The sequence below is a fragment of the Aricia agestis genome, chromosome 18 (assembly GCF_905147365.1).
Source record: "Aricia agestis chromosome 18, ilAriAges1.1, whole genome shotgun sequence".
NCBI classification, from domain to species: domain Eukaryota; kingdom Metazoa; phylum Arthropoda; class Insecta; order Lepidoptera; family Lycaenidae; genus Aricia; species Aricia agestis.
Window position 1 is genome coordinate 12,401,069 of NC_056423.1, and position 21,625 is coordinate 12,422,693.

The 21,625-nt window shown below is 39.9% G+C and overlaps 1 protein-coding gene and 1 long non-coding RNA gene across 3 annotated transcripts in view; both read right to left on the bottom strand.

Annotated features, from left to right (window-relative positions):
• The window catches only part of LOC121736245 (dystrophin, isoforms A/C/F/G/H), a 523,358-nt gene that overhangs the window by 151,610 nt on the left and 350,123 nt on the right, over positions 1–21,625 (bottom strand). The gene's annotated exons all lie outside the window — the stretch shown is intronic.
• Positions 1–21,625, bottom strand: part of LOC121735872 — a 64,302-nt gene that overhangs the window by 42,219 nt on the left and 458 nt on the right. The gene's annotated exons all lie outside the window — the stretch shown is intronic.

Consider the following 21,625-nt stretch of genomic DNA (forward strand, 5'->3'; position numbering starts at 1 on the left):
ACTTACTTCTATCGTGGTCACCAAAGGTTCAGAAAAAAAAGAAATAATTTTAAGCTATATTTTAAACGCGACTTTTTCTTCTCCCACATCCATACATAACTCCGCTACAAGTTAATAAGGGATATTTCCTGGCATTTTTAGGGTCCCGTCATCCCTTGAAGGGCTCATAACCAGCCCTGCTGACACTGACAAATCACCGGGGCCCGTCAGGTACGAGTTAATACAAGTCAGATGATGTATAGTCGCGAATATATAAGGTGGGTAAATATTGTTTAGGCTGTTGCATGAAGGATTCCTGGAGATTATTGGGACTTATATACTTTATATTAAAAAGCTGAAGAGTTGTTGGTTTGAACGATTAGAATCTCAAGATGACGTGCTGGTTCGAATTGAAAAAATATATTTTCGGTTGTCCATTTATCGAGGAATGTTTTAGGCTTTTGGTTGTATAAGATCACTCTACATCTACGACATGAGAGAGCAGATGAGCAGATGGGCCGGCTCGACCAGAGAAATACCACGGGCTCACAGAAAACCGGCGTGAAACAGCGCTTGCGCTGTGTTTCGCCGAGTGAGTGAGTTTACCGGAGGCCCAATCTCCTACCCTTTTCCCTCTCTTACCCTCCCCTATTTCCTTTCCTACCCTCCCCTATTCCCTTCCCTATCCTCCCATATTACCCAATTCCCTCTCAAAAGGTCGGCAACGCACCTGCAGCTCTTCCGATGCTGCAAGTGTCCATGGGCGACGGAAGTTGGTTTCCATCAGGTGACCCGTTTGCTCGTTTGCCCCCTTATTTCATTAAAACAATCAAACCATTTAAAATACTATTTTTTCGGTTTCATTTGCACCTAATTGTATTTTGTCTGTATTTAACCCCTCCAAAGGTAGAGACCGTAGAGTTCTGAAAAATAATTTCTTAGCGCCATGGCCAACATGGCCAGCTTCCATCCAAATAGAGGTACATAAGTACATTGTTAATGGATGTACCGTGACACTAGAAAAGTAACACGTGAGCGAAAATTTCTAACTTAACGCAAAACGTTGTCCCATCAATTGAAATTCTCAGATAATAAAGTATCATCTGACCACAGACTACATATGGCCACCAGTCGCATACCATACCCAATAGGGATCGCTTACACCGGGAACCGAACGACTGGTTCTAACGGTTCCATTGAAACCATAACTCCTATGTAATAGAAATATTGTTGTCCGCATTGCTTTCGTATGGGAATCCATATTCCATACTAATAAACGCGAAAGTGTGTGTATGTTTGTCACGCCCAAACCGATGAAACGATTTTGCTCGGCATGGAGATACTTTCAGATGCAGTAAAGGATAAAGGAGACTTTTTACCCCAAAAAATGTTCCGCGCGATAAAAGAATCTTGGGGCAGCGGTTGCAGACTTGCAGGCGTCATCTAGTTTGAAATAACCTAACAAGGATTGTTTTGGTGCCAGAATCTCGTAAAGTGTCTCTTGACAGACACTGTCTAGAATGTATCATTTTCATGCCGCTAAAAGTAAGTAGATAGCTAATAGACTAATAAATAAACGGATAGGGCGATTATTATGCTCTTACGGCCTCACTTTGGGACATTATTTTTATGATTACTTAACTTTAAGGTAATGAACACTTTGACAGAAATTTTGGAGCTTATTTCAATAACTTCATTTAATTAATGTTAGGTAATAATTATTGAATGTATATATTATATGTAATTTAGGTTGGTAATTATAAATTCCAATAATATTTTTAGACATTCACTAAAAAAAGATTTTTCAAATTCCACACCCAAGAGGAATAATTTTTTAATAACATTAAAATACTTTTTAACCGACTTCCAAAAACGAGGAGTTTTTGGAAGTCGGTTAAAAAGTATTCAAATACTACCTATATCGCGAGCAAAGCTGCCAGAAAATGCTAGTACTTTTAATAATGTTGCATCCACCCTGCTTTAAATAAAACATATAAAATTCTTGCTTTAAAAATCTCGAGCTATGAAAAATTGCGGAGACGGACATCAGTCCTGGCTCGTATATCCGGTGCATCACCCCCATACATCATGAGGACAGTGGACTCCATTGTGGGGGATATGGGGGAAACGCTCAAAGTGGGGGAAAATACTCAATATTGTATTCATGAGGATTTCTCGGACAGTGAGGAATTGGAGATATGGCACTGAAGGATTGGAAGGATGGATATTGACTTTAAAAGATTTGATGCAATATTTCTACTAAGGACTTTTATTTATTATGTATCGTTTTTTTTTATGAAATAAGGGGGCAAACGAGCAAACGGGTCACCTGATGGAAAGCAACTTCCGTCGCCCATGGACACTCGCAGCATCAGAAGAGCTGCAAGTGCGTTGCCGGCCTTTTAAGAGGGAATAGGGTAATAGAGGAGGGTAGGGATGGGAAGAAATTAGGTGAGGGTAGGAAGGGAATAGGGTAGGGGATTGGGCCTCCGGTAAACTCACTCACTCGGCGAAACACAGCGCAAGTGCTGTTTCACGCCGGTTTTCTGTGAGAACGTGGTATTTCTCCGGTGGAGCCGGCCCATTCGTGCCGAAGCATGGCTCTCCCACGTATCGTAAGTGTATCTTTTACACTTACGAATTACGTTACATGATTTATGATACTATTTATAACAAAAACATGCGGCTTATCAAAGCATTCTTGAGGTTAAAGGTATACATTTCTGACCATAACCGTTGGGAACACGCCATATTAAGTCGGACATCTTGATCCGCATTCCTGACCATTTGCGGGACGATTGTCAACTTTTGAAGTTAATATTCTAAGAAATCAAGAAACTATTAAAATTTAAACTGAATATTTTGACCGTCTCGCTAAAATCCGAGATCGGTTGAACTGATTTGGCTAATTTTAGGATGTCCAGGGAAGGTGATACGAAGCTCAGCTCATCTACGTAGTTATAAAAATAATTTAGTGATCAACCGACTAGGTAGTCTGGTTGTCATACCTCCGAATTCCATGATTAATTTTTCACTCTATAAAATATTAGGTATGTACTCGTAGATAAAGTTCCTTTAAACAACAAAATTGTAGTTTCATGAAATACAGAGTGTAACAAAAGTAAGTGATAATACTTTAGGGTGTTCACTGTGAAAGTAGCAGCGCTGAAAGATATATTTTTTTCACTATGTATGGGGAAACTCGTGACGCTCGGGGTCAGGCCCTTGCCCATAGAAAAGTGAAAAAAAAATGTTTTTCAGCGCTGCTGTTTTTACAGTGAACTCTCCACAAGGAACAGATACACACCCTAAAGTATTATCACTTAGTTTCGTTACACCCTGTATAATAGAGTTCACTGTAAACGTAGCAGCGCTTAAAGAGTTATTTTTTTTTTATTTGTAATTTGTATAGGCAAGCGCCCTCGCGTCATGAATTTTTCCATACAAAAGTGAAAAAACCTATTCTCTCAGCGCTGCTATTTTCACAGTAAAACTATAAGGGACACATACACACCCTAAAGTATTATCACTTAATTTTGTTACACCTGTAGAAGAAACGTCAAACGCGTTCGACTTCTGATTGACTGAAACTCCGAAAATCTGACATGCACACACACACACACACACACACACACACACACACACACACACACACACACACACACACACACACACACACACACACACACACACACACAACAAAGACATCGTATTAATATAGCATTAACATAGTAGAATACATAATTCTATTTCCATGTAATAATTAAAGCGATTTTATGCAGCTGTAAACCTTAATTTGGGGAAATGGCAGAATCTATCGCTTCCCGAGACTCGCTTGGCACAGGTTCAAGTGGATTTAATTCATTGTTTGATCTTATAAGTGGCCGGGCTATAGTACGGTCGTAGAGCACGTGACAATTCGTAATTTGCCCATACAAAAGTTAAAAAAGTTATTATTTTAATCATCACTTAGTTTTGCTACACACTGTACATATAACCGTAAAACAAAACTACATAGACAAGAATCATGATCATTTATTCACAGATATGTAGTCAAAAGGGTAACATGGTTATAATAGTTCTAAGTTCTAACATATCCTACCATAACAATGGTGTGTGAATACCATTGTTATGCTATGCACCAACAAAGCTAGGAGTTCTGTGCCATTTCTCATAATTTTATTTATTAAATACGTAATAATAAAAATCGCCTTCATGTCTTCTTTACGAATAGAAATGTAACAACTTTTAACAGTACAAATGTAAAAAAATACAAGTAACTAGTAATGTAACAAAACCACACTAGTCGTTCCAGAGATTAACGTATGAGCAAAAAATTAATCTTTAAAACATAAACACTATGTAACGCGCAATAACAATTTAATACCTGTCTAACAGCTGTACATAATACATGTGATATAAACAGACATACAAACTATTATTAGTTTATACTTACTGCATCTGAATTTGACGACTTTTTTATGTATCACTAGAATATAACAAGTTGTATTAATACTGATTTCGGTGTTGATGGCTGGTTTTATTGAAATTCAGCTATGTAGAATCATTTCTATAGTGCCCAAGTGTGTGCTGAGCAAACATGAATTCTCCTTGCTAATTATTAATTACGCGTGAGAGTTGAAACAAATGTACTGTGTGAAGGTGACTTTATGATCCTCGCGACAAGCGACCGCCTCCGACCAAAATTCAAATAAAATGTCACTTTATGACAAAGGCTATAGGTTTCATTTTGCTCTACACCACTACAAAGCAGCGGCGGCATGAGTCGCTAGACCAATGTCGGTAGAAATTAATGAAACGCATGGACACGGCGCGCGGGAAGGGTAGCGGCGCGACGCGGCGTGGTGTTTTTTGGTGGCACACGCCGCCGCGCCGGCCGCATAGTATGCCCACATGCCTAGCCGCGTAATTTGGTTAGTGTCCATGATTCATTAATTTAAAACGAAATTCGAAAAAAATTAAATACCTAATTTTATTACCATATGATAATTTATATTTATGAAATAATGCGGCAAACGAGCAACCGGGAAAAGATATGTTTAACATGTCTGTCTATGTGTGTGTCTGTCCGTGGCATCGTAACATCCAAACTCCAAACGATTGGAGCGATTTTCATCTGGATTTTTTGTTTAAAAGCTGAGAAAGTGCTCTTAGCTATCAGAGGGAATACGCTCTCTTTTTTTCCCGAGCCCCGGAATGACATTATTATTATTATTTTAATGAAATAAGGGGGCGAACAAACAAACGGGTCACCTGATGGAAAGTAACTTCCGTCGCCCATGGGCACACGCAACACAGCGTTGCCAACCTTTTAAGTGGGAATAGGATTACAGGGTAGGGGAGGTAAGGAAGGGAATAGGGAAGGGAAGTGTAGGGAATTGGGCCTCCGGTAAACTCACTCACTCGGCGATACACAGCGCAAGCGCTATTTCACGCCGGTTTTCTGTGAGTCCGTGGTACTTCTCCAGTCGAGCCAACCCATTCGTGCCAAAGCATGGCTCTACCACGTAAAATTATAGGTAATAAGAATCGAGTACAGAGCGCTCTCCTTAAGTATTGAACATGTTTCTCCAGTCGGCAGTCATGTTGTATAGCCTAGGTCATAAATTCATAATAGAGGCATTTTAGCATTTTATTTGATTTTTTGGCGGTCGTGGTCTCTTGCGACAAAGATCGAAAAGTTACCTTAAGACAGGCTGCGACCGATGCTAAATTCGAGATATAAGATTCGGGACTCAATTCCGATTATTTCCGAAAAGTTCCGGATTCTCGTAAATCAGATTTAATTATTCACTAATTTAACGATTCTTCGATAAGTGTTACTCATGGCCTACTCGTAAAGTGACTCATAAACTTCTAAACATTTCCTAGAAGCGACGAATCATTCGTATCGCTATTTTAACGACCAAAAGATGAACTTATGAGGGTCATAATAAGACCATGATATTTTCCTAACCAAGTTTGGCTGAATGTGATCACAAAATCACAAAAGAAACAAATAAATAAAAAAATATGACGCACATAAGTTCAAATCCATGACGTTGAGACATGTCTCATAAAAACAGAGATAAGTAACTCTTTCAGCGCTGCTACTTTTGCAGTGAACTCTACATAATAATATACAAGAGGCACTTAGAAGTTAGACACCCTATAGTATTATCACTTAGTTTTTAACACACTGTATAATATAAAACTATATTGTTTTATATTAATAATAATAGCTCCCACACCGGTTTCGGTGACGGTGGCCGGTTTAATTGAAACCAGGAGTAAGTTTATAGTGCCCAAGTGTGTGCGCAGTACACAAGAGCATTCTCTATTTCTTTATTTAACCCAGTGGGACGGAAGACCGACACGGCTGGCGAGAGATCAGGTGCAGGACGGACTTTTTACATGCCCATCCGATGCATGGATCATCTCACTTGTCAGACAATCAGGTATCAGCCTGCATTGTCCTAACCAAACTTGGAATTAACATGTTTCCAACGCGGGAATCGAACCCACGACCTCCGAGTCAAGAGCCGCGCTCTATACCACTAGACCACGGAGCCGTTGTGTTTTATATTATACAGGATGTAAGTCTCTATCTATCACTTTCGATTTATTAACTATATGTGCAAGCAGCGCCCTCTGCTCCGACCTTTGCATAATATTATTCCCTATCTATCACCTCTGTACCTATTTCACACTAGATTTAATTAGGTCAATTTAACGGACAGTTAAAACTGTAACTAATCTTTTAACCGTGCTTTTAACATTGTCGAGTTTACGGGCGTGAGTAATTGCTTAGAGCTTTTAAAACGTACATTAAGGTTACAAGTCGTAAAAAATATCTTGAAACGTAGAAGCATTGGAAGAGTTTAAAACATCGTTACTTGCGACAATTTTCTATTTGATAATTTTGTTATAAAAATATTCTAATAACTAATAAGAATTAAGAAAATCGTATACAAGGTGTAACAAAACAAAGTGATAATAAGGGTGTGTATATGTTCCTTGTAGAGAGTTCAGTGTGAAAGTAGCAGCGCTGAAAGAACAAATTTTTTTTTCATTACTTGCTTGTCCATACAAAAGTGAAAAAAAGATTTGGTCTTTTAGCGCTGCTACATTCGGATTGCTACTAGGGAGTGACCTAGACGAGTCTACTATATATAATAATATCGCCCGTGCCAGTGTGATAAGGCACTAAAAGCACTTTTTAGCTCAGCTACGATGCCACGGACAGACACACACATAGACATGTTAAACATATCTTTTCCTACCCTCTTTTTCTTCGGGGGTAAAAAATAACATAAGAGTAACATGGCCACGACCAACGTTGTTACTTGTTAGGTTGTATACAGAGTGTAAAAAAAATAAGTGATAATATTTTAGGGTATGTACGTGTTCCTTGTAGTGTGAAAGTAGCAGCGCTGCAAGACCAATCATTTTGTTCCACTTTTGTATGGGGAAACTCGTGAGTCGTGACGCTCGGGCCCTTGCCCATACAAAAGTAATAAAACTGTTCGTCTTTCAGCGCTGTCACTTTCACAGTGAACTCTTTACAAGGAACACGTACACACCCTAAAGTATTACAACTTTTTTTGTTACACACTGTATAATATTACCAGCGACGGGCAAAAGTGGGGAAAACCGAAAGTGGAGGTAGGAAATGTGTTTTGTGCCTTTCATTAAAATCAGTCCTGTAGCTTCGGGAATCTTTTCCTGTTATAATAAGATAATTTTTTGTGTCGCCCGCGGGAACCCATCAGCTTAACCGAGTTAGTTCCGGCCCCGAAGGTTAACCGACAAATTGACAATTACACTTGATGAAAATTGTTGAACCACTTAAATTGGGCGGGTGATTAAAAACTAATTTATTTTTTTAACGATCTTGTCAGTTGTCGCTGAAATATATTATTATGTATCCTATAATGTATAGGGTACGTTCCAATATATAACGCAGTATACTGGCCAGCGCTCTTGACATCTATAATAGACACCATGTCGATGATTCGTTCTGATATATAATATTTTCTTTTTTTATACATATAAAATTAGAGGGCAAACGAAGAATTGCAGATGCGTTGTCGACCTTTTAAAAGGGAATACACTCTCTTGAAAGTTTGCGGGTCGATTTGGTCCGAAAATACTACAACTTAAAACGCATCGCAAGTACCATTTCGGTCTTAGCGATGCGTTATGTCAAATTCCCCACATTTTTGACATCTAACATCGCTATCGAAACTCGAGAACGCATTATGACTAATACACGAATAACGCCTACACTGTCTGAAATTTCAGAACACACCCAATAAACAGGGTGATCCTATTTGTTTAACATGTCAGTACATCTATCTATTCACGTTGACACACTTCAATTATATAATAGCCCATCAGTCTGAGAGTGAGGCGGGATTTTGACAGTCGCATCCGCACGATTTGGGAGTTGGGACATCCTGTGCATGGGAGTTTGTTTTAGGGTCAGATTTCATTGCGACGTGACAGATAACTACTAAACTGTATTATACAATGGAAGAAATTGATTTATAGGCAGTTGACAGATCCACGTCGTTTGGTCGAATTACGTCATTTCAGTCGCTATCCGTCGGCTGGGATTTGACCTCAAATCAGACCTCTACCTGTCAACCTATGTATCAACTTCTGTGATAGCATATTCTTATAGTGTGCTCTTTTTGTTAAAAGAAGGAGATTACTCTCTTTAGGAGAGAGAGGTTAATACTTGCCTACGCCGCGCCGACTGTCAATTCCCTCCATCTTAGAAATTTCTGATCAGGTTTTTTTTTTAATGAAATAAGGGGGCAAACGAGCAAACGGGCCACCTGATGGAAAGCAACTTCCGTCGCCCATGGACACTCGCAGCATCAGAAGAGCTGCAGGTGCGTTGCGGGCCTTTTAAGAGGGAATAGGGTAATAGGGGAGGGTAGGGATGGGAAGGGAAGGGGATTGGGCCTCCGGTAAACTCACTCACTCGGCGAAACACAGCGCAAGCGCTGTTTCACGCCGGTTTTCTGTGAGAACGTGGTATTTCTCCCCCACGTATAAACCTACCCATCACGGTCACGTTACCTAACGTGAGTATTTCATTTTTTATAGCGCCGCTTGGCTTTAAAAAACTATTGCTAGTTTCTGCTACCGCCTAAAAGTCTAGAAAATCGAGACTCCACTCAGGCTAAGCCTAAAAAGTACCAAATATCGACTGATTACGATCCGGCTGGATCCAGATTCCAGCTAAATCCTGATCCGTAAAAACGGTAATGGGACTCAAACTAATGATCGTATTTGCGTATAGCAATTCCAACCCTATTCCCGTAACATAGAGTATACAATCCGGTGAACGAGAATACGAAATGCATGCCTTTGACAGATGCATTATATTCGCGACGATTGCCAAGTGAATTTGAGCTTATGCATAATGTATTAAGGTTGCAATTGATTTGATCGGTGTGAATTAATGCAACGATTCGCGCGTTTATGATATTATCGACTTGTATAGATTTTATGTGAACCTGGTATAGCCAGTGTTACTGGAACAGTTGCAGTTTGCTTTATTCAATATTTATGGCGCGGGAACCGTACTTTTTGCCGGGAAAAAGTATCCTATGTCCTTTCCCGGGACTCAAAGTATATCCATACCAAATTTCATTAAAATCGGTTCATCGGTTTGGACGCGACAGAGAGACTTTTGTACCAATACACACAAATGATAAAGCTAAAGTAAATAACATAGTTAATTTAATACAAATTATATATTTATTTAGTTTAATTAATTATTTCAATGTTTGGATTCGAGGACTGATTAGGTAGTTAAAATTCATTATTTTTATAGATCATGAAACTATAGAAAGTGTGTAAAGAAAACTTTAAGGGCCTGTTTCACCACTTCCTGACAATAAAGTGCCGGATAGGCTATCCACAACGTATTTGACAGATTCTCCACACTCTATCTGTCAAGTTACGTGGTGGACAGCCTATCCGGCACTTATCATGAAGTGGTGAAACAAGCCCTAAATCAGGCAAGCATAATGTTATTTATAGTCTGTCTACTGTCAAAAAAGTGAAGAAATTAAAAAGTGGCAAAATAGTGTCATCCCTTTTTTCTTAGATTGGTTTGAAAGGGATGACACTACGATGTTGCCACTTTTTAACCGATTTCCAAAAAGGAGGAGGTTATATGTTCGGCTGTGGAGTTTTTTTTTAAATTTCTTAACTTTTTTGACAGACTATACACTAGATTATACACCGTTTCGCCAGAATTGGTTGATCGCGCTGGTACAGAAGAAAGGGATACGTTTATCCCGCAAGAATGTGCGGTTTCCTTCTTAGCTATTCAAAGTAATTTGGCAATATTAAAAAAATATATTACAAAGGCTCGGAAAGCTCCAAAATTAATGTTTTTATGGTTCGGCAGCTATTTTCTTATTATTTACTAGGTTTTCCGGGTTCCGTAGATTCTTCCACACACGTGATACTCGGGCACGTCGCGTATTCCGGGGTCGTCAGCCCCGTTTCTTCGAGTTCGGAGTTTTTGCCCCGGAACTGGCCCACCCGGACAATGGTAGGTAGGGTTGTCACATGTCTACAATCAGACTTATCAATTTAATATTATTATTCTCAAACCGCCAGAGAAATGAATTCCTAGGATGACGTCATAAGTAGATGAGCCTTTCGTCCCATAAAATATGTCCGTCCCAGTGGGACGAATGGCCAAAAGCGAATTTTTACCCACTCCCACACACTTTTATATTCTTGAGTCTTATATAAATGATTTATCGAATTTATAGAATTTATCTAACTCTTGAGGGGTGTTATAAGTTTGACGAGTCTGTCTGTCTGTCTGTCTATGGCATCGTAGCATCCAAACGGGTGGACCGATTTTATCTAGTTTTTTTTGTTTGAAAGCTGACTTAATCGAGAGTGTTCTTAGCTATAATTCATCATCATCAGCCTGCTCCGTGTTGGCAAATCGCGGTTCATCATTCGACATTGTGCACTTCTTTGGAACGGGAATCTTTGGTTGGTCCCAGATGTTTTGACCTGCTCCTTCCTCTGGACAAAGCCGACTATGTCGGCCGTATTTGGGAAACCATATGGACATTTAAAATATTGACTATACTATTTGAAGAGTGGTTACTTCGCTTAGGAAATATACTGTATAATACAAATCATCCACAATGATGCAAAGACCTTGATTTAGTGTAGTTTTTTTTTATGAAATAAGGGGGCAAATGAGCAAACGGGTACCTGATGGAAAGCAACTTGCGTCGCCCATGGACACTCGCAGCATCAGCGGCAGGTGCGTTGCCGGCCTTTTAAGAGGAAAGAGGGTAATAGGGGAGGGTAGGGAAGGAAATAGAAGAGGGTATGGAAGGGAAAAGGGTAGGGGATTGGGCATCCGGTAAACTCACTCACTCGGCGAAACACAGCGCAAGCGCTGTTTCGCGCAGGTTTTCTGTGAGGGTATTTCTCCGGCCGAGCCGGCCCATTCGTGCCGGTGTATGCCTCTCCCAAGTCCCAGTATTTTCTTTGAATTTTTAGAATGGGAAACTATCACTTTATAACATTACAATAGCCGTAAATACTATATTATATTATTGTCCATGGCTTCATATAATAAGTAATTGATAGTCCTCTTCTGAGTATAAATGAGATATTTTTGTAATTGAGGGAACAACGATCCTTTTGTCCCACACAATGGCATTGTCCTGGACAAGTTTTATCACTTATTGTATTGTTTTTCTGTTCATCGATTGCATTATTTGTAGAGAATACAACACTTATGCGAAAAATGTGTAAGCAATAACCATAATATTGGGTGCAATTAAACCTTCCTGACAAATTTTGATATGTTGATCCTTGTTAAAAATAAAAATGCACGATTTTATTCTTTTATAATCACTCAGTACTAAAATGTTGAGAAATAGCTTCCGAAAGTTATCCTAAAAAACACTACAATTAATGGACACGACGCGTCAGCCGCGCGTGTCGTGCCCCCGCGCGCGCCTCTCCCCCCGCGTAACCCCCGCCCATTCCCCCGCGCTGCGAGTGACCGTTCTGCAAAGATTTTAAATGGGATAAAATATGTCATTGAAAAAAATAACACCCAATTTTTTTGGTTAAATGGACTCTCCTAATAATACTTAAGCCCTGGAAAAAAATTGGCAGGAAGGTTTATCTGCACCCTGTATTATAAATGCGAAAGTGTGTCTGTCTGTTACTACTTACCTCATCACGAGCTAAAAATAAAACTGTGAAGAAATCATTTGTAGATATCTCAAAAACTACTGAACCGATTTTGTTAAAACTTGCAGTATTACCTAAGTTGAACAATACCTAGTCAAACAAAAATACGCAAGCATAACCACGGATCGAAGTTGTCAAATGCGGTCGTGCATATTTGCGTTCAAACGTGCGTTAAATTAACTTTAATTAGCGGCTTATTGGTTAATTTAGTGTTATTTACTCACTTCATTATGTTATTATTACTCCATCAAATTGTCTTACCTGCAACAACAAAGTTAGTTATTAGAATAAAAGGAAACCGTTATTATTAGAGCGTAAAATTTTGATTTTTTAAAAAGGAAGGTTAATTTTTGTCTGAAATGGCAAAATGTTGAAGTAGCCTTTTGTATTTGTCTAAATTTTGTGTTGAAATCACAACAAATCATTGAGATAAGAGATAAATTATAATTGTTTATGACTAGATTCGTTTATCGCACGGGAACCGTACTTTTCCGGGATCAACAGTATCTTATATCCTTTCCCGGGACTCAAAGATTAAATCATGGAGCCTTTCAGCAAAATTCGTTAAACGGTTTGAACGTGAAAAAGTAACAGACAGAATGACACATTTTCGCAAATTTATAATATGTATTAGAATGGATATTATTTCGAAAGTGTCAACCCTAATGTGTAGGGCGTACTTGTAGTTAATTTAATGTCAAAATATTTCAAGTGCCCGTGGGAAACTACTTGTATGACTTGAGGTGTTCAAGACTCAAGTCACCAAAATGTTCACATCAAATTATTAGTGAAATGTACACATTGTGCCAAAAAAGGAACATAATGGCGGCTCTCGACATAGGCGAACGCGTTGGCCAACGCGTCTGCAGACGCGTTGGCCCAATGTGTAGAACGGGCGTTCGCGCGTTGGCCGTAGGTATTTAGACGTTGGCCAACGCGCGAACGCCCGTTCTACACATTGGGCCAACGCGTCTGCAGACGCGTTGGCCAACGCGTTCGCCTATGTCGAGAGCCGCCATAACGCGAAGGCATAGCCACATTCACTAACGGCCGTTCCCAATATTTGATCTATCTCTGGTTTTGCCCTACTAGATATAGGAATATAATTTATTTTATGTCAATTCAATATTAGCTGCGATCGGTTGTATGTCAAACCAGAGATAGATTAAATATTGGGAACCGCCGTTAGAGTAAGACTTATTTAAACTGAGGATAGAAGTCTTTGCACGTCATACAGTAAATAATCCGACCAAAATCTGACATTCTGCATACGTAATATCAGAATATTGACAGAAGCGTTGTCAAACGTCGAACAAAACTTTTTGTTTACTGTCTCTACTGTAGAGGCAGGCCACGGCCACCGTCCTTAATTTCAGAAAGCTGAAAGTTTACCTGTTTGTGGCCCAGAGGTAAAAACGACCAGCAACTATGGAGTTTAAGTCGCGGTTAAGGGGGTGACAGACGTGCGACTAAGTGCGTACGCGGACTTATTATGGCTCGACGATCTTAATCGCCTGTGTGTCAGCAAAGAGCCGCGAGCCGCGGGCCGCAAGCCGCGAGCCTAGGGACTGATGGTAATCTTTTTTTTATGAAACAAGGGGGCAAACGAGCAAACGGGGCGCCTGATGGAAAGCAACTACTGACGCCCATGGACACTCGCAACATCAGAAGAGCTGCAGGTGTGTTTGCGGCCTTTTGATGTTTTGATAATCCAGTGTAAGCGATTCTCGTGTGTCACCGACGCGAGCCGAGTAAGTTCCCGCGTACTTTAAGTTCGTACGTCTATCAGGCACTTTACTTTAGGAGGTATCCAGTTCTGAAGGTCTACATGACTTTAGAGAAAGAGTAACGCTCAATCTCATAGCTTATATTCTTCGCGGTAAGTGCAGGAATCTCGTCTTCCAGTGCCGGACATTTTTGACAGCTGCCAGACACCCTTAAACTTTCTTAAAGACTTTGAGGGTGTGTAGCAGTGGAAAGCAACTGTCCAAAATTTCCGCCACTAGAAGACTGATTCTAATGAAACTGGTCACTGTCACCGAAACCGGTGTGGAAGCCATTACCTCCTCTGGTGTCTGTCTCTTACTATCAGGTGATCTGTCTGCTCGTTTTCCAGTTGCCCTATGGGACAACATTGTATGATGACTCATAAATATGTAAGCCCTTATTACGCCACATTACTATAACGATATTCATAGCTGTGTTTGTCTTGTACCTCGTTAACTCGAAAACTAGATTTACGCGCCATCAAGTGAACAGTTTTAGACCTAGACCTTATTAGGTCCTTCCGTAAACAGACACTAGACTAGTATCTATACTAATTACTAATATTACTAATAATATTATAAATGCGAAAGTGTGTCTGTCTGTCTGTTACCACTTTACGCCCAAACGGCTGAATCGATTTTGCTGAAATTTTTTATAGAGATATTTTGAGTCCCGGGAAAGGACATAGGATACTTTTTATCCCAAAAAATGTACGGTTCCCGCGTGATAAATAAATTTGGAGCGTCATCTAGTATTTAATTTAATAGTTAATACACACTAGCCATATTATTATAAATAGCAAGTATAACGCAAAGGACAGAGGGCGCTACTAGCATTTTTTTTTTGTTTTTTTTTTTTATGAAATAAGGGGGCAAACGAGCAAACGGGTCACCTGTAGGGTTGCCAGGTGAGTCACGAAAAAATACCGGACAACCTCACAAGGGGGGGGGGGGGGGTTTGTTTGTATGGTAGGTCGCAAAAATAGTTTTTTTTTAATATTATTATTGCGGTTATAAAATTGTATACTATAACTTACATACCGAAATAAAGGTACTAGGTACAAGTAACACCGACGTTCCTCAAAATACCGGACATTGTTCTGTCCGGTATGACCGTTTATTTTTTACCGGACATTCCTCGAAAATACCGGACTGTACGCTTAAATACCGGACATCTGGCAACCCTAGTCACCTGATGGAAAGCAACTTCCGTCGCCCATGTACACTCGCAGCATCAGAAGAGCTGCAGGTGCATTGCCGGCCTTTTAAGAGGGAATAGGTTAATAGGGGAGGGTAGGGATGGGAAGGGAAGGGAAAAGGGGAGGATAGGAAAGGGAACTGGGCCTCCGGTAAACTCACTCACTCGGCGAAACACAGCGCAAGCGCTGTTTCACGCCGGTTTTCTGTGAGAACGTGGTATTCGTGCCGAAGCATGGCTCTCCCACGTATATAAGCTATAAAGTATAAACTATAAAGTAAATAATCCGACCAAATCAATGTTGCACACGTCATATCAAAATATTGACAGAAACGTTGTCACACGTCGAACAAAACTTCTCGTTTACTGGTTTTTTTTTTTTTATGAAATAAGGGGGCAAACGAGCAAACGGGTCACCTGATGGAAAGCAACTTCCGTCGCCCATGGACACTCGCAGCATCAGAAGAGCTGCAAGTGCGTTGCCGGCCTTTTAAGAGGGAATAGGGTAATAGGGGAGGGTAGGGAAGGGAGGGTAGGGAAGGGAATAGGGTAGGGGTTAGGGGATTTTGCCTCCGGTAAACTCACTCACTCGGCGAAACACAGCGCAAGCGCTGTTTCACGCCGGTTTTCTGTGAGAACGTGGTATTTCTCCGGTCGAGCCGGCCCATTCGTGCCGAAGCATGGCTCTCCCACGTATAAACGGTGCTGCCTCTAACGTGAAAACATTGCAGTAATATAATATTATTGGCGCTTGTGTCCGATTTTTAACTGATTAGTGCTAAAGTACTTGACTCTGTGTGTGTTTATGACTCAGTAATCAAGTATTTCTCAAGTGACTGACAATTTTAAGTCACTCAAAACTTTGAACGTCAAGTCGCTACAAATCCATAGTCCATAATATCATTATCAGCTACTAACATTATAAATGCGAACGAGTGTCTGTATGTCTGTTACCACCTTACGTCCAAACCGCTGAATAGATTTTGCTTAGTTAAATTCGGTTAGGCGATACTTTGGAATCCCGAGGAAGGAGAAGGGTTATCTATATCCCAGGATAATGTACGGTTCCCGCGGAATAGACGAAGTTGCAGGCGTCAGCTAGTTGGGTACAAATAGACCGGTACTACCATTGTCGGTCAAGCGAACCAAAAACTTGACCCCAACTTTTATTGTCACAGCGGAACCGATTTACAGGTCGGCCATTAAATAGAAAGTATGACACAATTGTTTTTCCAACATCGTCGACCTTTTGGATCTTATTGCTATGATAATAAAGTCGAAGTATGTTCATCGACTTTACCCGGGAATCGTACGTTCTCAATTATTTTGTCGTTTTTCGGATAATTTTCGGCCTAGACCACCGGTTCAGGAACACATAAGAACAAAAAGTAGTTGCTTTTGCATAAAGTGACCCGTATGCTCGTTTGCCCCCAAATTTATAAAAAAAAATAAAAAACATAAAACGCGGCTAGCGAACACTCAGCGTTAGAGCGTCCTTGGTGAAAATGGACCTTTCAAAAATCGTATAAATTTTATTATAAAATCTAGGTCATCCAAGGCACCATAGCTGTTACCTGATAACCTACACCAGTCCCCCCACACAGAGTCTTATCATTATCACCTGAGGAACCTTGCTCCATTCTCGCGGCCCTGAGATGTTTGAATTACAAAACACCACAGTATTTGAACATTACCCGCTAACAATCGCTTGTGATGAAAAATGTCCTATGGTGGATAAGGTTATTTACTCAAAACTGAACTTATAGACTGTGAAAGTAGCTGCGCCAAAAGAGTTACTTTTGACTTCTATGTTTTTATGGGAAATGCTCCCAATGCTAAGTCATGAATTTTTCTCAATTTTCAAGCTTTAGCGCTGCTACTTTCACAGTAAACTCTATACTTATTATGAGGAATACATACACATACTAAAGAATGATCACTTTGTTTTTTTACACCCTGGGGAGCGAAATTAGAAATAATCAAAGAAATAGACCGTACATTTTTTAGTCCCCATGTAGATATCCTAATTAAGGAAGAATCGTTTAGCCCACATCCCTTTCCTCTATCAACTCCGGATCAATACAAAGTTATGTAACATACAGATATAATACGTATGATAACAATCATTATACTAACAAACTTATATTCAATAAACAGATATAGATCTTTCGTATATAATGCGTAAGTTAAATTTTTTTCTCTTAAACAGGATGTAAAAAAACTAAGTGATAATACTTTGGGTTGGTATGTTTCTCGTGTATAGAGTTCACTGTGAAAGTAGCAGCGCTGAAAGATAAATGCCGCATGATAAAATTTAAGGGGGCGACTAACCCAAAATTTTCGATATTATAATTCATTTTCATACTTGAAAATAAGCCCTAAATTGTTTCATTTTCTAAAATTAGATACTACATTATATTTCCAAGAATTCGATCTGAGCAAAAACACGATATTCTAACATTTTCTCGATAGAAAAAAATCACAAGGATGCATCTAATTTTCACGAATTTTTCATTTATTGCTATAGCCGTGCATTGAACTAAGTTAATATTTTAACACATTGTATAAAATTCAATTATTGAGAAACCGACCTAGCGAATTTTTAAAATGTTGCATATTTATCGAGTTATTGAAAAAAAAAAACTAATTTGGCAATGAATCCGCGTCGTCCTTTTTCACATGGCATATGAAAGACGGGCGTGAGTGTAAAGAGAGGAGGACGCTGTTTGATTTTTTGGGTTAGTCGCCCTCTTAATATGAGCATAACCCCTGGCTATGCAGTACCTATGCGTTAGGCCCTGCAGTGGGCCTAACAGCCATGCACTGAAGCCTTTAGAGGCATCCGCTGGCAGAGTCGCGGTTGTGTATTCCGCGTAGGTATCCCGTGGCTCTGCCTTAAGCGGAAGAGCAGGAACACCGTTGGGGTTTTAGTGGGTATGCCCGGGCGCGGCTCTCCGCCCCCAGGGAGTCCCACATACCCCGGTAGCTCTCCCCAGACTGCCGAGGATGCGCAAAACGCATTTCCCCAACAAAAAAAAGGCCCCCTTCAGGAAATTTGAGGCCATTTTGACATTGTAATATCATATTACGCATAGGTCGGACCAGACGGCGCTTCTGTTCTAGCACACACAGTAAACAGCCTGACCAAAATCCGACATGTTGCACACGTCATATCAGAATATTGACGGAAACGTTGCATATCAATTGTCAAACGTCGAACAAAACTTTGTGTTTAGGGCCGACCCACACGTACCACAACCACACGACATCGCAACGACAAAATGTCGTCGAGCAGTGGTTACGTGTGAATGGTGTCGCTGCAGCATTTTGTAGTTGCGTTATGGCACCGACAAAATGCCGACGTGGTTGCGTTGACGCCAGTGGTTGCGATGTGGTTATATACGAAAGTCAATGAAACGGAGGGGGGAAGAGCGCGGTGTGCGGGCACTGTCGTTGCATCGACGCAACGTTGTGGTTGCGATGTGGTTGCGATGTGATCGGCCGTGGTTGCGTCTGACAAGTTATCTGACAAGTGGTCGACAACGACTGCAAAATGTGGTACGTGTGAATGGTCCAGTTCATTTACAATAGGAAATATACGCCCGACCACGTGGTGTGGTTGTGGTACGTGTAGGTTGGCCCTTAATGCTGGTGCTGCCTCTCGCTTGAATAAATTGCAGTCATATGATGTGCATCCTATGGTAAGATGTACTTTTTTAGGGTTCCGTACCTCAAAAGGAAAAAACGGAACCCTTATAGGATCACTTTGTTGTCCGTCTGTCCGTCCGTCCGTCTGTCAAGACCCTTTTTCTCAGGAACGCGTGGAGGTATGAAGCTGAAATTTATATCAATTACTCAGGTCTACTGTCCCTTGAAGCTGTGAAAAAATCAAACTTCTAAGCCAACGCAATCAAAAGATACAGCCGTTTATGCCGCAAATTTTCGACACTTGCAAGGGAATCAAAACCTACAGGGTGCTTCCCGTGAACTCAGAATCTTGAAATTTGGTACGAAGCAACGTCTTATAGCATAGATAAAGGAATAATTACGAAAACCATAAATTTTTAGTTACAACACATAATATATTTTTTTTTAATAATTTTAAACTTACTACCCATTTCCTCATAAACGCGTAGAGGTATTAAATTGAAATTCATACCAAATACTCAGGTCTATAATACCTTTAAGCTGTCGGAACCCTTGGTGCGCGAGTCCGACTCGCACTTGGCCGGTTTTTCTGTGATGATTTTCATTACAATCATGCCGTATGGTGACTCCTCAAATTTCACATATTCGTACATGACCAACTCTACTACGAGTACTATTTATGTCACAAAGCACGCCGCTCCTCAACTGATCTCATCACACAGATTCAGCTACTATTCACAGATGTTTTACCTCTGGATCTCTATGATAATGTACCTTGTTTCGTCGTCATAAAGCCCTGTCAGGTGTAATATAACACTGAATGGTCTTAGAATGTTTTTGGTTACGTCACCTCAAGGCAACTGTTTTGACAGCACATCCGTATTTCAAGGGCCATTTACAGGTGTCCTGCCTGCAGGATTGTTTAATACTACTAGTGAATAGAACCTGTCGTGGGTTCGATTCCCGCGTTGGAAACATAAAATGTTAACGATGTCATAATATCAAATCCCATTGATTTCGAACTTTAATTGATACTAAAATTAGCGAAAGCATCTTGGCTAATAATAGTAACTAGCTATTTGACCGAGCTTTGCTCGGTATTCGATAAAACACGAATAAAATGACATTTAATAAAAAATATCCCCAGCTAGATCGATTTATCGCCCCCGAAACCACCTATATACTAAATTTCATGAAAATCGTTGGAGCCGATTCCGAGATTCCAATTGTATAATATATACAGTGTGTAACAAAAACAAGTGATAATACTTTAGGGTGTGTACGTGTTCCTTGTGGGCAAGGGCCCGAGCGTCACATGTTTCCCCATACAAAAGTGAAAAAAAATTTTGGTCTTTCAGCGCTGCTACTTTCACAGTGAACTCTCTACAAGGAACACGTACACACCCTAAAGTATTATCACTTATTTTTGTTACACTCTGTATACATAATATAATATACAAGAATTGCTCGTTTAAAGATATAATATAATGTACTTATAGTAATGGAATATTACTGCAATATGGCAGCACCAGCATAGACAGTAAATAAGAATTTTTGTTCGACGTTTTTTTTTTTTTAATGAAAGAAGGGGGCAAACGAGCAAACGGGTCACCTGATGGAAAGCAACTTCCGTCGCCCATGGACACTCGCAGCATCAGAAGAGCTGCAGGTGCGTTGCCGGCCTTTTAAGAGGGAATAGGGTAATAGGGGTAGGGATGGGAAGGGAAGGGAATAGGGGAGGATAGGGAAGGGAATTGGGCCTCCGGTAAACTCACTCACTCGGCGTGAAACAGCGCAAGCGCTGTTTCACGCCGGTTTTCTGTGAGAACGTGGTATTTCTCCGGTCGAGCCGGCCCATTCGTGCCGAAGCATGGCTCTCCCACGTTTGACAAAGTTTCTGTCAATATTCCTGATTTGGTCGGATTGTTTGCTGTACGTCCTTTGCGTAGTATTCATTATCTGTATAATATACTAAAAAAAAAACTATAATACCTACCTGCATAAAGATGCAGGTCAATAACCTGTCACAGCTGATTGCATAATATTGTTAGGCATAATATTTGCTTTACGGCATTATCGTTTTACGATAAAGTCCTTTAATTAGAATTAAAAAAAAATTTGCTTTACCTTTTGAAATCAGCTGTTCCCGCAAGATTAAAGGCCTAAAGGCTAAAAACTTTGAGTATTTTTTTGAGCTGATGAGTCACGAAAGTAATTTTTTAGTATACTTACTTAATTCTTAAAATTTTAAATTTTAATAATAATTGTATTAAAATAGTTCTTTCAGCACTGCTACTTTCACAGTAAACTCTATAGAGTATAGACACAAACACATCCTAAAATATTATCACTTTGTTTTCTCTGTATACTTACCTTTAAAATGAACTAAAAAGATAGAAAAAAGCTAGACAACAAACATAAAATGTTGTATTTACTTCCGAATAATAATGAATGTTTTGGCCTGACCGCAGTCGGATAATACAGCTATGTTACATAGTAGTTCTGTATGAATGAACACAGAATATTGAATAACAGACAACAATAAGCAATACATCAGAATAATGTTCCTCTCTATACACAAATGAGAGAAAGATTATCTTTAACGACCTTAGGAATTTAAAAACAGCTTTTAGGTATGGCAATAGTCAATGCATCTATTTGGCAAAAAAAACGTAAGAAAAATGCGGCGTTAACGAAAAAATATGGTCCCAAAATACAAATGACCACGATTTTTGATATGCCAAGATATAACAGTTATAAATAAAATGTA